The following is a 17,364-nucleotide window of genomic DNA, read 5'->3' as shown; positions in this document are numbered from 1 at the left end:
AAAGTACTTTAAAAACATTTCCCATGAAACTATTATATAGATCTGAAACTTTGACACTTTTTAAAAAATTACCAATAAATAAATTACCTTGGTAAAGATTAACAACACTAATATGTACAAAATAGATAACAAATGAGAACCTGCTATGTAGCACAGAGAACTCTACCTCACTTCACTGTACAGTAGAAACTAACACAACATTGTAAAACAACTATACCCCAATTAAAAAAAAAGATTTACATGCATATCAAAGGAAAAAAAAAGATTAAGAGACATGAACCTCATATCTGAACATGGGTTTCATTTTGTATGATCTCTTCAGAGCTGGATGAGGACAAGATTGCCGACACCAAGAAGAAAGCCCTCCCTACCCTGGGCTGAGATTGGCACGTCTGTTCTCGGCAGACTCTCCCTTCGTCCATGGGAATGTTGTGATCAGTGTTACTCACCTGGGAAATGAGGTCTGAAGGAAGGATTGGAGCAGGGTGATCATTCTATAAAACCCAGACTTAGGTGGGAAAATGCAGAGGGAACAGTAACGAATGTGGAACCAGATAACTGACTCACTCCTGGACAGATTCTGTAGCGTTTACATCTATAGCACAATTATGAGGCCATTTATAAGGTACAATGTCTTATAAAAGTGGAATTATACATGTGAGTTGTCTTAGTTACAATACGGAAAAGATGAACAGGAAGATAGTTTAAAGAAAAATATTTTTCTCCTCTCTCATTTTACATGAAGGATAAAACATGAAATTCTATTAATTTTCTTACTTAGGTTTTAATAAACATTTTGTGTACTTCCTAAGATTGAGGTCAAGAAAACCTGATGAATAGGGTGCTCTGAGCAAGCCTTCCTAGAAGCAGTATCCAGATGGACTCTGGTCGCCATTGTGTACTGGGCACAGCATGGAATCATGTGCACATCTTCTTTGACCCAGTAAATCTCCTTGGACATTCACACACCCTCTCTGCACACCCCTGCACACCCCCACTTAGACAAGCCCTTCACAGAACCCCCCTCTCCCTGGCATCCCAGATATTGTCCTAAATGAAAATAGCTAGCAAAGAGAATGAGATCAAAACAATGACTTAAATGACTATTAAATTTCAGGCTTGTTTTGACAAAATTATATATTAATTTTCTAAACATTCTAAACAATTCATCCTTCAGAAATTTTAATACCCTTTGTAAACTTTCAAAATGTAACTACAAATTCTAGGACACCTTTCTGCTTTCTCATTAATCTCTCACCAAGACCATAGCATACTTTGTAGGTTGAGACACGGAGTGGTAGAAATTGTTGAAGTAATAAATATAGTGGTTAAGAATTTAAAAGGCAGAGTATTGTACAGAATCTCTTTCCCATGTATTCCATTAAGCACTTTTATTTTTGAAATATATCTGCTTAGCATAAAATTATATTAAGTCCTGTTTAGTGTCTACCAAAAATCACTGTTCCAGCTCCCTCTATTAACAAATAAACAATGATTTCAAGTTGTTCCCCTGGATGTTCTATAACAGAACTGCGCTGAATTGTGGCCATTGATATCCCAAAGGCCATGATATACACTGTTCAAAAAAAAAGTCCAGCAAGTAGAAGAAATAGAAATACAAGCAAGTTTGCTCATTTAAGAGTATACTTCGGGCTTCGCTGGTGGCGCAGTGGTTGAGAATCTGCCTGCCAATGCAGGGGTCACGGGTTTGAGCCCTGGTCTGGGAAGATCCCACATGCCGCGGAGCAACTAGGCCCGTGAGCCACAATTACTGAGCCTGTGTGTCTGGAGCCTGTGCTCCGCAACGGGAGAGGCCGCGATAATGAGAGGCCCGCGCACCGCGATGAAGAGTGGCCCCCACTTGCCACAACTAGAGAAAGCCCTCGCACAGAAATGAAGACCCAACACAGCCATAAATAAATAAATAAATGTTAAAAAAAAAAAAGAAGAGTATACTTCAACCACTGGTAAAAGAATAAGTTAAAATGAATAAATTGTGCAACTATTAAAAAGAATTAGTTGTATATAAAATTTTTTTTTTTAAATGAGTAAATTGAAAACACATTGTATTTTTTTTCCCGTATCTGCAGCAATGTCTGGAGACAAGGAAATTCCATGATGTCAGCAGTTGAAAGATGACACATTACTGATTTGGAATGTCATTGCATAGAAGTAAATGAATAATTCAGAATGAAAGTAAACCCTAAAAATTGGAGAGGAATTCCCTTAACTGTGGTTCCAGCTAAAGAGCCTAGTTATTTCAGTGAGAAATAAAATTTATAAGTATTAATAATGAAATACCATTTTGTCTATTTTTCATATTTTAAATGAACAAATCTTTATTAAGCACTTACTATTTACCTAATAATTCTAAAAGCTGCTGTTTATTGGGTACCTAGTATGTGTCAGTACGTACGTACTGATAAGTTAAATGTACAAGTTATCCACACAGTTATATCATACAAGGGGTACGTACCTTAGCCCAGTATACACAATAACATGACATTTGGGTATTGAATTACAATTTGAATTACAATTCTCCAGGTTAGTGAGTAAAGTGAAACTCAGATATTGTTTTCTCAGAATCTGGCTAAGCTCAAAATGGCATTCTCATCTTCTCTGTGGTTGATGATATTCAGAGTTTTACAGACTAAAACCCAGTTTTTGCCACTAAAGATTTTTAAAAAAATATTTATTGGGCTTCCCTGGTGGCGCAGTGGTTAAGAATCTGCCTGCCAATGCAGGGGACACGGGTTCGAGCCCTGGTGTGGGAAGATCCCACATGCCACGGAGCGACTAAGCCCGTGAGCCACAACTACTGAGCCTGCGCGTCTGGAGCCTGTGCTCCGCAAAGAGAGAGGCCGTGACGGTGAGAGGCCTGCGCACCGCGATGAAGGGTGGTCCCTGCTCTCGCAACTGGAGAAAGCCCTCGCACAGAAACGAAGACCCAACACAGCCAAAAATAAATATAAATAAATAAATAAATTTTAAAAAATTTATTTATTTGGTTGCACTGGGTCTTAGTTGCGGCAGGCGGGCTCCTTAGTTGCAGCATGTGAACTCTTAGTTGCGGCATGTGTGTGAGATCTAGTTCCCTGACCAGGGATCGAACCTAGGCCCCCTGCATTGGGAGCACAGTCTTATCCACTGTGCCACCAGGGAAGTCCCCCACTAAAGATTTTTAATAAACTTATGAATACAGTTTCTGGTTCTGCATGTAAGGAGCTTGGAAGTTACTACTCCATCCTAACAACAAGTAAATGTTGAACAAACTGCAGAATCAACAACTCTTCTTGGATCTATAAGGGGAGGACACAGGGCATGATACTCAACTCTAGCCCATTCTAGCTATCCTGTTCCAACTAAAAGAGAAGAGAAAAAAAACTAAAAAACACTTGTGCAGTTCACAGACCAGAGGCATAGACCCACTAAAAAACTGAAACCTAATCATAGACATAACACACACCTCCCCACCAGAACATTAAAAGCCTATTTATAGCAATTCCTTTTGCTCAGTACATCATGTTTGGCTATCAAGAAAAAATTACAAGCCTCCTAAAAGGCAAAAAAAAAAAAAACCCAAAACAAAAAAAGCCCCACAATTTGGAGAGACAGAACAAGCATCAGTACCCGGCATGGCAGGGATATTGGAATTATCTGACCAGCAATTTAAAACAATTATCACTAATATGCCAAGTGCTCTAATGAATAAAGTAGACAGCATGCAAGAACAGATGGGGAGTGTAAGCAGAGAGATAAAAGCCCTAAGAAAGAACCAAAAAGAAATGCTAGAGATCAAAAGTACTGTAACAGAAATGAAGAATGCCTTTGATCAGTTTATTGGTAGACTGGACCTGGCTGTGGAAAGAATCTCTAATCTTGAGGATACATCAATAGAAACCTCTAAAACTGAAAAGCAAAGAGACCAAAGACTGAAAAAAAACCCTCCAAAAACAGAACAGGATGTCCAAGGACAGTGAGACAACTACAAAAGCCATAACATATGCATAATGGGGTTACCAGAAGGAAAAGAAAGAGGGAAAGGAACAGAAGAAATATTTGAAACAATGATGACTGAGAATTCCCCCAAATTGATGTCAGACAGAGTACCACGGACTCATGAAGCTCAGAGAACACCAAACAGGATAAATGCCAAAAAAATTACACCTAGGCATATCGTTTTCAAATATAGAAAATCAAAGATAAAAGAAGAAAGAAGCCAGAGGGGAAAAAACACCTTATCTATAGATGAGCAAAGGAAAGATTTACATCATTTAAATTTAAACCATTATATGGTTTAAATTTAAACCATTACATGGTTTCTCCTCAGAAACCATGGAAGCAAGAAGAGAGTGGAGTGAAATATTTAAAGGGCTGAGAGAAAAACCCCACCAACCTAGAATTATGTACCCTTTAAAATTACCATTCCAAAGTGAAGGAGAAATAAAAGCTCTCTCAGACAGACAAAAATTGAGGGATTTTGTTGCCAGTAGACCTGCCTTGCAAAACATGTTTAAAGGAAGTTCTTTAGAGAGAAAGAAAATGATAAAGGTCGTTAACTCAGATCTACATCAAGAAAGGAGGAGGCTCTCTTGCCTCCTCACTTCCAAGATGACCAAGGAAAGAAGGAACAATGGTCGTGCCAAAAAGGGCTGTGGCCACGTGCAGCCTAATCCCTGCACCACCTGTGCCCGATGCGTGCCCAAGGACAAGGCCGTTACGAAGTTCGACATCTGGAACATAGTAGAGGGCGAAGCCATCAGGGACATTTCCAAAGCGAGCGTTTTCCATGCCTGTGTGCTTCCCAAGCTGTATGTGAAACTACATTACTGTGTGAGTTGTGCCATTCACAGCAAGATAGGAACAGTTCTCCTTCTTGGGAAGCCTGGAAGGACCAAACACCTTCACCCTGATTTAGACCTGCGGGGGCTGCCCCACAACCTCCACCAAAGCCCCTGTAAGGAGTTAGGTCCTTAGAGACTGAAGAAATACTGTTCTCTGAAAAGACAATAACCTGGAAATTAGACTTAAAAAAAAAAAAGCTAGAAAAATGGTACTGATGAACCTATTTGCAGGGCAGGAAAAGAGACACAGACATAGAGAACGGACTTGTGGACACAGTGGGGGAAGGGGAGGGTGGGACCAACTGAGACAGTAGCATTGACATATATACACTATCATGTGTAAAACAGATAGCTAGTGGGAAGCTGCTGTATAGCACGGGGAGATCAGCTCAGTGCTCTGTGATGATCTAGAGGGGTGGGATGGAGTTGGGATAGGAGGGAAGCTCAAGAGGGAGGGGATACATGTATACATATAGCTGATTCACTTTATTCTACAGCAGAAACTAATACATCATTGTAAAGCAATTATACTCCAATAAAAAAAAAAAAAAAAGAAAGAGCATCAGAGAAGGAATAAAAGAAAGTAAAATTAAAAGTTTTACTTTTCTTCTTCTCAATTGATCAAACAGATAACAGTTCATTCAAAATATTAACAGTAACGTATATTTGAGTATGTATGCTTAGGTGTAGATTATATATATACATACAGATATATAGATATGCTTATGTATGCTTATATATAAGTGAAATGAATGAAAGCAATGATGAAGGGATAGGAGAGAGGAATTAGGATTATTTTGTTATTATAAGGTACTCACATTACCTGTAAAGTGGTGTAGTGTTATTTGAAAGTAGAGTTGGATTAGTTATAAATGTATATTGTAAACTTAATGGCAACCACAATAAAAAGTTAAAAGGCAATTGGCAAACTATGTAGACTCAAATCTGAACCAAGGTTTTTACCATGAAAATAGGATATGCTACAGAATCACACACAGAGATGAATGTGATTTTATAAAAGTAGCAATAATAAAAATATTTCAATTCAAATTATAATTTAAAACCCTGTCATCCAGGCTAAATTTTTAATGCTTTGATAAAAGGGTTAATATTAAAAGAACCTAGGGACTTCCCTGGCGGTCCAGTGGTTAAGACTCCACGCTTCCACTGCAGGGGACCCTGGGTTCGATCCCTGGTCAGGGAACTAGATCCCACATGCATGCCACAACTAAGAGTCGCATGCCACAACTAAGGAGCCCGCCTGCCACAACTAAGACCAAAAAATAAAAATAAAATTAAAAAGTTAGAAAAAAATAAGATAGCAATGTCTAAAGTAAAAAAAAAAAAAAAAAAAAAATCGCTAAAAAATAAATAAAAGAACCTAAGAATTGTAACTCTCACACCTGATGAGTTCTTCTCTTTCCCTGGCATTATCAACCTAAACTTGCCAGAGCAGAATCTAAGCATTCTAGACTTCTTAAAGGAAGTGAAAAGGGCAATAACCAAGGTGAGCCCAACTGTGAATTCTATGGTCCTAAGCAGTAGATGATCAAAGGGAAAGTTTTTCTTTTTCACTTTGGGTGACTCATTTGAATACAGTATTTTGGGTTTCTTTTCCTTTGTTTGTTTTAGAGTTTTTCACATATCTAAAATCCTTTGTTTAATGAATGTGTATCTTCTATTTTAAAAATTTAATTTCTTATGTGACTTCCCTGGTGGTCCGGTGGTTAAGACTCTGCGCTTCTACTGCACGGGGCACGGGTTCGATCCCTGGTCAGGGAACTAAGATCCCGTGTGCTGCGGGGCCAAAAAAGAAAAAAAATTAAAAATTTAATTTCTTATTCTGATGGCAGAATAGAAATTTTAATGCAAGGCAGAGAGATTTTGTGTGTGTGTGATATTATAGGTAAATTCTTTTTAAAAATGTGTTTCTAACTGAGGAATACATTTGAAATGATATCAAGAATAGCCCAGACTTCAGATTCTGTCAGTAGGTAATCCTGGATGCAAGTGTGAGTTCAGTCTTGCCAGCTCTGAGCGTAGGAAAGATATTTTATTTTTCTCAATCTCAGTTTCCTCATGAGTAAAATGTGAGTAGTGAAGTTATCAGTTGTTAAGGATGAAATGAGCTAGTGTGGTAAAGGGCCTTTCACTCCCTACAACATAGAGCTCAGAATATTTTAGTTTTTTGAATAAAGGTCTTTATTGTATAAGGGATTTAACAATCGAAGTTACATTTATAGATGAGATAAACTTTGTAACTGTAACTCCTCACTATCACATAGAAAGTTTCTTACTTTTATAATCTGTGTGAGTTCAACATCATTATAATTTTCAATGTAAAATATTGAACTGACTTTTAAAAACTGAGTTTGAGGGAAAACCTACATGAAATGCCAGGAGCGTTTTCTTCTAATTGGACTCCAGCTTATTCTATTGGATTACCATTTTCCTAAAGAACACACTTAAGTCTGGCTTAACTCTTATTTTTTAAATTTATTTATTTATTTATTTATTTGGTTGTGGCAGGCAGGCTCCTTAGTTGAGGCAGGCAGGCTCCTTAGTTGCAGCTTGCCGGCTCCTTAGTTGCGGCATGCATGTGGGATCTAGTTCCCTGACCAGGGATTGAATCCAGGCCCCCTGCATTGGGAGCTCAGAGTCTTAACCACTGTGCCACCAGGGAAGTCCCTTAACTCTTATTTTTATTTTTCAAAAATCCCACTCAGGGAATCTGAAGACTAATGCTATTAGGTTGAACAATATAAAAGTGTCAATATTCAATTCCTTTGACCTAGAAACATATTTTATTTTCACAATTTTTTTTATAACCGCAAAATGAATACAGGATCAAGAAAATAAAAATATGAAAAAGTAAACCACATATAATTTTACTTGCCAGAGATTAATATTATTTAGCAATTTATCATATATCCTTCTTGTCTTTTTTCAATTAATATATATTTTTATATGGTTGTGATCATTTTCTCCAATGAATATCATAGTTTTTCACTTACTATGGAAAAATAATCTTTATCAACAACTTCTTTAATGATTACATAAATCATATCTATGAATAAATCTCAATTTATTTACCTACGCTGCTATTGTGTGTGTGTGTGTGCATGTGCACGTGCACGCATGAGAACTTGCTGACATAATACGTCATTTGCGTGAAGGATTCCAAAATGTGTTTAACACATAACAGCTAAGCACCTCTCTAACAGAAACTCTTGGTTAAATGTTAACTAGAAATAAATACATATGCATTTAAAACAGATGGCAACTGTTTATTTCAGTTAAAGGCTTACCTAGAATGGAGGCATACACTAAGACAGTTTTATAATTAGCATTCAGTACATTAGCAACTATGTAAGAAACTCTGTACTTATCCCTTGATGTTCTAATCTGTAGATTCACTTAGTTTCTCTTTCAGCAACTTTCCTTTAAAAAAATACGATTACTAATAAAAATCCAAAAATGTGCTGAGTTTCACTTTTTCTTTGACTTTCTTTGCCCATATTCTGGAGGAGTTTTCAAAATGGCAATAAGAAAAGAGAAATGAGTACAAATAAGAAATGACAATTCACTCTTGAATGGCATGTGTGTGAAAGTTAACCCAGGCCTTCACCATGAAGAGGGAGGCAGAAAAAGCCTCGATTGCAAGAGGTGGCCTTTTGGACAGACTTGCGTCAGAAACAGAAAGAAATGCATTGGTTTTTGCGTGCAGCTGTCGAGGAAGCAGAACTTCCTGTGTTTGAAATTCTGTGTCTGCAGTTAAATAAAAAGAAAAAAAAAAAAGGAAGTATGTAGTGCTCTCTGCAGCTTTTCTCCAACTTTACCTAAATACTGCATATGAGCAAAAGAGACCATCAAACTGCAGATGTAGAGACAATGAACAAATGATTCAGGAAATATTTCCGGAATGTAATAATTTTTAAGAAAGTATAATTTGGCGCTACAGTTATTTACTTTTCATTTGACTGTTCATCTAGATTTTTAATTCCTACACATTTCCCCTGGGAGATCTAAAATGTCTCATACATTTTTCTTCTGCTTTTTAAGGGATTTATCGTTGGGCAATTCAGTGAGACAGTTTCATTCAAATACTAGAGAGAAGGTAAGACTAGAGAAGGACATTTTGTATTCACTGCTAATAGAAGACAATTTGCTCATGAACTATTTATTTAGAATTGTTATCTCTAGTGTTCCTGTCCCCTAAGGCTTTAAAAAATTTCTCTCAACTCTGTTGGTATTACAAACCCAAAACATGCATAAAGATAACATCATTTTAATTTTATGTCAATTAGTCACATCTGAAAGAAAGCTTCTCTAAATATCAAAAAATGGAGGATACAAGATACAATTAATTCCAAAGTCTACGATAAAAAATACTCTGACATTTTCTTTTATTTTTAATTAATTGATTAATTTAAAAATTGAAGTATAATTAATTTACAATGTTGTGTTAGTTTCTGGTGTACAAAGTGATTCAGTTATACATAAATACATATATATTATTTTTCATATTATTTTTTGTTATAGTTCATTACAAGATATTGAATATAGTTCCCTGTACTATACAGTAGGGCCTCATTGTTTATCTATTTTATACACAGAAGCTTGCATCTGCCAATCACAAACTCTTAATTTTTCCCTCCCCCCAGTCCCCACTTTCCCTTTTGGTAACCATAAGTTTGTCTTCTATGTCTGTGAGTCTGTTTCTGTTTTGTAAATAAGTTCATTTGAATCATATTTTATATTCCATAAAGTGATATCATATGATATTTGTCTTTGTCTGACATATCATTTCATATGATAATCTCTAGGTCCATCCATGTTGCTGCAAATGGCATTATTTCTGCTTTTTTATGGCTGAGATGTGATATATATATCACATTTAGGTTGCTTCCATGTCTTGGCTATTGTAAATAGTACTGCTATGAACATTGGGGTGCATGTATGTTTTTGAATTAGGGTTTCCTATGGATAGATGCCCTAGGAGTGGGATTGCTGGATCATATGATAACTCTATTTTTAGTTTTTTGAGGAACCTCCATACTGTTCTCCATACAGTGGAATGGTGGAACCAATTTACATTCCCACCAACAGTGTGGGAGGGTTCCCTTTTCTACACACCCTCTCCAGCATTTATTATTTGTAGACCTTTTAATGATGGCCATTCTGACCAGTGTGATGTGATACCTCATTGTAGTTTTGATTTGCATTTCTCTGATAATTAGCAAAGTTGAGCATCTTTTCATGTGCTTATTGGCCATCTGTATGTCTTCTTTGGAGAAATGTCTATTTAGGTCTTCTGCCCATTTTTTGCTTGAGTTGTTTGGGTTTTTTGTTATTGAATTGTATGAACTGTTTGTATATTTTGGAAATTAAACCCTTGTCGGTCTCATCTTTTGAGAATACTTTCTCCCAGTCCAAAGGTTGTCTTTTTGTTTTGTTTATGGTTTCATTTGCTGTGCAAAAGCTTTTAAGTTTGATTAGGTCCCATTTGTTTATTTTTGCTATTATTTCTTTTGCCTTGGGAGACTGACCTAAGATAACATTGATAAGATTTATGTCAGAGAATGTTTTGCCTATATTCTCTTCTAGGAACTTTATGGTGTCATGTCTTTTTTTTTTTTTTAGTATTTTAAAGAAATTATTTGTTTATTTTTTTGGCTGTGTTGGGTCTTCGTTGCTGCATGTGGGCTTTCTCTAGTTGCGGCAAGAGGGGGCTACTCTTCATTGCGGTATGTGGGCTTCTCATTGCGGTGGCTTCTCTGTTGCTGAGCACGGGCTCTAGGTGCATGGGCGTCAATAGCTGTGGCTCTCGGGCTCTAGAGCACAGGCTCAGTAGTTGTGGTGCATGGGCTTAGTTGCTCCGTGGCATGTGGGATCTTCCCAGAGCACGGATCGAACCTGTGTCCCCTGCATTGGCAGGCAGATTCTTATCCATTGCACCACCAGGGAAGCCCTATGGTGTCATGTCTTATATTTAAGTCTTTAAGCCATTTTGAGTTTATTTTTGGGTATGGTGTGAGGGAGTGTTCTAACTTCATTGATTTACATGTGGCTGTCCAACTTTCCCAACACCACGTGCTGAAGAGACTGTCTTTTCTCCATTGTATATTCTTTCCTCCTTTGTTGAAGATTAATTGACCATAGGTGTGTGGATTTATTTCTGGGCTCTATATTCTGTTCCATTCATCCATGTGTCTGTTTTTGTGCCAATACCATGCTGTTTTGATTACTGTAGCTTTTTAGTAGTGTCTGATGACTGGGAGGGTTATGCCTCCAGCTTTGCTCTTTTTCCTCAGGATTGCTTTGGCAGTTCTGGTTTTTTTGTGGTTCCATACAGATTTTAGGATTATTTGTTCTAGTTCTGTGAAAACTGTCATGGGTAATTTGATAGGGATAGCATTAAATCTGTAGATTGCTTTGGGTAGTATAGCCATTTTAACAATGTTAATTCTTCCAATCTAAGAGCGTGGGATATCTTTCCATTTCTTTGAATCATCTTCAATTTCCTTTACCAATGTTTTATAGTTTTCAGCATATAAGTCTTTCACCTCCTTGGTCAGGTTTATTCCTAAGTATTTTTTTTTTTTTTGATGTGCTTTTAAAAGGGATTTTAAAAAAAAATTTCCCTTTCTGATATTTCATTGTTAGTGTAAAGAAATTTAACAGATTTCTGTATGTTAATCTTGTATCCTGCTACCTTGTTGAATTTGTTTACCAGTTCTAGTAGTTTTTGTGTGGAGTCTTTAGGGTTTTCTATATATAGTATCATGTCATCTGCATACAATGACAATTTTACCTCTTCCCTTCCAGTTTGGATACCTTTTATTTCTTTTACTTGTCTAATTGCTGTGTCGAGGACTTCCAATACTGTGTTGAATAGATCTGACATTTTATTAAATATGAATCTGTGTGGGAAGGGACATAACTACCCAATAACAACTATCATGAAGCTGAAGGAAGGGAATAAAAAAGAATATATTAAATACTATACACCGCAGTACTGGATTTTAAAGAAACTCAGAATAGTTCCCAAAGGTTCTCATTTGTTGGGTGGCAATGAGAGAAAAGAATTTATGTAAAATGTAGCATTGAAAAGCACCTTCTGTTCACAGTTCCATGTGATCAGATTTGTTCATCTGCCATCACTGAGAGTGTAGACCTTAGTAATAATGGGTAATGCAGGTATCTCTTATTTTAATGTAAACTCACTACAAGAAATTCTTAATAAGATGACGGTGTAGAATGTGACTAAATTTTGTCCTCCCTAAAAAGTGACAATGTTGAAAAGTTATCTCTGACAAGAGGTTGGAGGATGATTATAAAAGTGCAGATGTGCATTTCCTGGTATTTTCTATGTTTAGATAAAGAAGAAGGAGAGAGGCCTCTACCTGGAGTTAACAGGTCTGGTGGTGTCTGTTTAGAGGCCAGGAATCATTGAACACTCTGCCAAAAACAATCAGAAGGGGGAAAATGAAAGTAAGGAAACCAGGGGTAAAGAGAATAAGGGCGCATGAAGAGAAAGAACACCTGATAAACAAACTTTCACAAGGGTCCTTAGAACAGTAGAGATTAAAGGACCTCTGGGAACAGGTGTGAGAGTAGTACTTTGGAGATCGTAGAACTTTGGTGCCAATGGGAACCTGAAAAGGCAGTGAGTAAACCTCCCTCATTTACAAAGGAGAAAACCGATGTCTGGAGAGGTTGCTGTGACCACTACCCACATATATCCACATTCATTTTTATTAGCTTCAATTGCCCAATAGTTATATTTTTTGGCTTTTCATATAAATTTTTGGATGTGAGCTATGGATAGATTGCAGGCACAAAATCTCCCTATACACTGACTAAAGAAATCAATGGAAAATAAGATTCTAAACAACTTAATTTTATTAGTTTTCTGAAAACATATTATTTCAAGTAAGGGATACACAGTGTTGTGGGAATAACCAGTCTCTTAGGCTAGTATTATTAGTAATTTTTTCCTAATTATGAAAAAAAGATTTTTATAAAAGAAGATATCTGTAACTCAGAGAAATGTTCACTGTTAACATTTCTTTCCACAGAGTATTTCCTTTTAATATTTCACAAAATTGAAATCATATGCATCTGTGATTTTATATTCCTTTCCAGTTAACAGTTTCTAATGCTGGATTTTTACCTTATTTCGACTTTATTTTATTGGTATTACAAAAAACATTGTGATGAATCTCATTCATTAATTCATCAAATAGTTTTGAGTGCCAAATATTTTTGAGTTACATATATTTGGAAAAAGTGTCTAACCCTAAGTGGTTACAAACCTCACTACCAACTTCCTGCCTCCTCTTCCCCGCCAGTTTCATTCCAGCTCCCCAGTGGGTGGTGAAGTTCAGGTCTCCTATGCCAGATCTGTTTGTAAAAGTGTTAAAAAAGGAGAAAAAGTGATTTGGAGAACTGTGTTATCTCTGAACAAAGCCATGCTTGCAATCCATTCATCTTGCTGTAGATTAATATTTCTTATTTGGAGTGTCAGCCACTTGATATTGACTTTCTGTCTATATAAATTCTTGCTGTGCCAATCCTAATGCTCTCCAAGGTATGCAGATGCCTCAGGCTAACTAGGGACCTCGTGCATGAAAATGCAAAGGAGAAAAGCGTGTTAAAATGCTTCAAAAATATCACCCCAGGCATATATACCTGCCTGTTTCACACACACACACACACTCTCACTCATGCATGCATAGCCAGAGAGAATATTACTTGGCTCCTCTCAGGGCTTGGGAGACCTGCATTTACAATATCCTTTATCCCACAGCCCTGAGCTATTAACCTAAGTATAACATGATTTAATTAACATGTAATTTTGATTAACGTGCATTAAGAAGGACTACAATACTTGAGTGACAGAGCCACTGGTATTATGTTATTTAAAAGCAAAATGCTAGTATCTTGATAGTACCCTCTCAAGTGCAATGAGACCACCAATTTTGTCCGTGCCACTTTTGCATTTACCATATTCATTGGGTGTCTGAGTACGCTATGGAGAGCAAATCAGCTCGTTAGTCTATAAACTCTAAGGTAAATATATCATTTCAATAATCTTGTCTTATGGAGAAAAATGGAGAGCGCCAACTTAGATTGGGGGCTCACTTTTTGGAAAAGGTGACAATTGAATAGACACCTGAAGAATGAGTAGGATTATCCCCAGGGAGACAGGGGAAGGATGTTCCAGAAGGAGGGGACAAACTTTGTACTGTTCTGATATGGGACAAAGGTTAGTGAGGCAGGAATGAAATGTAGAATGAGGTTAAAATTAGGAGGTAGGTAGGGGCCAGGCAAAGCTGGGCCTTGTGAGGCAAAGCTGGGCCTTGTGAGCCAAAGAACAGGGTTTGATTTATTCAAGATGCTGCAGAAAATCATTGACGTTTTTTAAGCTGGGAAGAACAATTTGTGCATACATTCTTGCTTGTCTTTCACAAGATATATTTAGGATAGATTTCTAAATGTGGATGTCTGGGCTTAAAGATATAAATATTTTTAAGGCTCTGGTATTTCAACCAGTATTCATACCAATTCAATTTCCTATCAATAGTGTATGAAAGAGTGTCCATCTCGCTAACCCTCAATAGCATTATCATTGAAGAAGAATTCTGCCATTGAAGAAAAGCAGTGTTGTGTTATTTTGTCATTATATTACTAGGGAATTAGAACATTTGTCAATATTTATTAATAATTTATATTTCTTTTTTCCTAAATTATCCATGGCCTTGTTTCTTTTTTTGGTGGTGTGTGTGGTATTTATCTTACTGATGTGACATAGCTTTTTATATTTAAAGACTATTACCCTAGTTCTTATTTCTTGCATATATATATATATTCTCCCAGTTTGTTTGCCTTTTAATTTTACTTGTAAAGTCTTCCTCACCTTATAAGAGTAATTTGTTATCAAAAAAAATTCTTGTAAGTTGAAAATGCAACTACTATTAATTTAAATTAGAAAAGGTGATATATATATATATATATATATATATATATATATATATATATATTCCAGAGTCCCCATAAATGAAAAACACTAAGTCTCATTGAAATAGAGCTATTTTACTTCACTAGTTTACAGTACTTGTGATAACACATAACAATTCTATTCACTAATTTCTGTATAACGTGCTGTTCACCTGCATTCCTGAAGGTTTTTCATATTTATTCTGTACATCACACTTAAGACTATGTTCTCAAACAAAGCATACATACAGTATTCAATGTTTATGTAATTCAACCTTTAATGCAAAATAGAAACATAAAACCCAACTTTAAAGAAATAAAAGCAAGACTTTCAGGAGCATGTGCATGAGCTTGTTATTGCTACATACTAGCAAACCAGGAACACTCTGAGATGGGAATTTAGCAGGATACCCCCAACTCTATATAACTGTGAAGTCACCCTCTCTAAACTGGTCCTAAAAAATCTAAATTGGTCCTCATTATGTGAAGAAAGTGGGGAAAAGGATATTAGAAGAAACTCCTTATAAAGTATAAAAGTTGTAACCCTAATGGGCATATTTTAAAATAGGTCTATATTTGTTTTTGACATATAGGATACATAAATTTTTATATAGTCAAATTTATCACTCTTTTCTGATAAAAATCATTGCTTTAGAGCTTAGGATATTTTCCTCCACACTAATATTACAAACATTCACCTATATTTTCTTCTACCTTTAGAATAATGATTTTCAGTTTATACATATGTATTATTTAAGTCATTTGGATTATTTTAGAGTGTGGAGTGTAAGGTAAGGATATGATTTGATTTATATTTTTAAAGAGACAAAAATTCCACACCAATTTGTTGAATAATCCATGCCTTCTCTATTTACATAATATTTCTTGAAGCAGAATCTGGAAAAAGTGATATGCTGATCAAGTCAGACATTACTTGTCTAGCGTTAGTTGGGGTTGGGAAGAATTAGGAGTGCTGCGTGGGGTCTTTCTTTGGGTGGCGCTAAATCTCCGAAACATGGCCAAGTTGATGTAAACCATTCCTCACTGCCCACTACTCTTCCTTTTCCCTCTTTTCCTTGACACCTCAGTTCCTTGCCTTCTCTTTGCAGTTTGGCAGATAAATTCATGGTATAACCTAAGTTGTATGGAAATAACTATTTGGGTCTTCTGGACCTCCCTCCAACTCCCAACCCCAAACCACTGGCCCCCAGACCATCTCCCCTGCCTATTAGTTACTCAGCTGGGGGGAAAATAAGGTAAATAAAACTGTTCTGAAGGGAGTATAGGGCCAAAGGTTAAATTCTAGGCAAAACCAAGGTAGAATGAGAGAGAATATCTGGGTACAAAAATAAAAATGATGGCTAAAAACTTTGATTGGAGAAAAATGTGCAGTTAGGGTTAGTGACTTCTTTCCCAAAATGTGTTTCCTTTAATACATATATGATGTCTTCCTTGAGTGGCCTCTGTGAAATATATAGAATCATGCAGTCCTCTATTTTACAGATGACTTAAAAGATGATTTACTTAAAGCTATTCATTGTTAGAATTCCTGGTCCTGCATTCAAACCAGGCATGTCTTGATTTTTTCCTGACATCTTTTAATCCCTCTGCTCGATTTTAATGGCACATATTTATCCATACAATTAAAATGAGTTTAAATTATTTTGTGATGTCTCTTGAGATAACCAAAATCTCTCTGGGATGTATTAGAACCAGGGCTATGAAATACTATGTTTCTTCCACTGGTGTACATCATAGAACTCCTATTCAAGTACCACCCATTTCTAAATTCTAACTTAGAGACCAGCTGTGAAAGATTGTTGAATTGGATTAGAATCCCCAAATTTCTTGGACAAGTGTCTTCCGGTGATTTTCAGGTATATATGTCCGAAGAGAATCAGAGTAGGAAGTTTCGGCTGATAGGTCTTCCTTCCAAACTCCTATGGACAAAGGTCATTAGAGAAAACATGTGAAATCTATTAAGTATGCTTATCTCTGAGACTTTCTTAATCCACATATGGGGATCTTCTCTTCTTAAATCTAGAATTACAAACTAAGAAAGATAACCTTCTCCTTACACAAATTGGTAGTGTTTTTGCCAAAACGGTAATGGGTGGTCCCGTTCTTTCTGAAGTCCTGTTTGTGCACGTATGGAATGAGGAATTCAGCATATTCCTGCAATTTGTTTCGTTGACTGAATTTAAAAGGTATTAACACCATTTTACCGATCTTGCCAATTAAAATATTAATGCTTCTCCAAGACTTTGCCATTCCGACGGTGACTCTAGGCAGGTACGAGGCACACGAAAGCAGGCGTCGGCCGGGCAGTGCCCGCGGCCGCGGGTCCGAGCTGACGATGCTGCGGGCGCCGGATCTTTGTGCGCTCCGCTCCCGGCTCCCGCGTGCCCGCACGTACGTAGCTTTCACGTGTGTGTTGATATGAAGTGCATGTGTGGATATGTAAGAATATGCTCAAATTTGGGGAGAGGCGCGGAGCACAGGACGGCGGGAAGGTGGG

At 36.8% G+C, this 17,364-nt stretch overlaps 1 protein-coding gene and 1 pseudogene across 2 annotated transcripts in view; both read left to right on the top strand.

Annotated features, from left to right (window-relative positions):
* The first annotated feature begins 4,611 nt into the window (after positions 1–4,611).
* Positions 4,612–4,961, top strand: LOC132360288 (small ribosomal subunit protein eS26-like; annotated as a pseudogene).
* Positions 4,962–17,155: 12,194 nt separating this feature from the next.
* ZMYND11 (zinc finger MYND-type containing 11) overlaps positions 17,156–17,364 on the top strand; it is a 129,516-nt gene continuing 129,307 nt past the window's right edge. Inside the window, exon 1 of one of the 2 annotated variants that reach the window (XM_059912253.1) lies at positions 17,156–17,258. The gene's annotated coding sequence lies outside the window, so the exon portion shown is untranslated. The other variant, XM_059912254.1, reaches the window with a different exon arrangement.

Source organism: Balaenoptera ricei, chromosome 2 (assembly GCF_028023285.1).
Source record: "Balaenoptera ricei isolate mBalRic1 chromosome 2, mBalRic1.hap2, whole genome shotgun sequence".
NCBI classification, from domain to species: Eukaryota; Metazoa; Chordata; class Mammalia; order Artiodactyla; family Balaenopteridae; genus Balaenoptera; species Balaenoptera ricei.
This window is presented reverse-complemented; position numbering and strand designations above follow the sequence as displayed.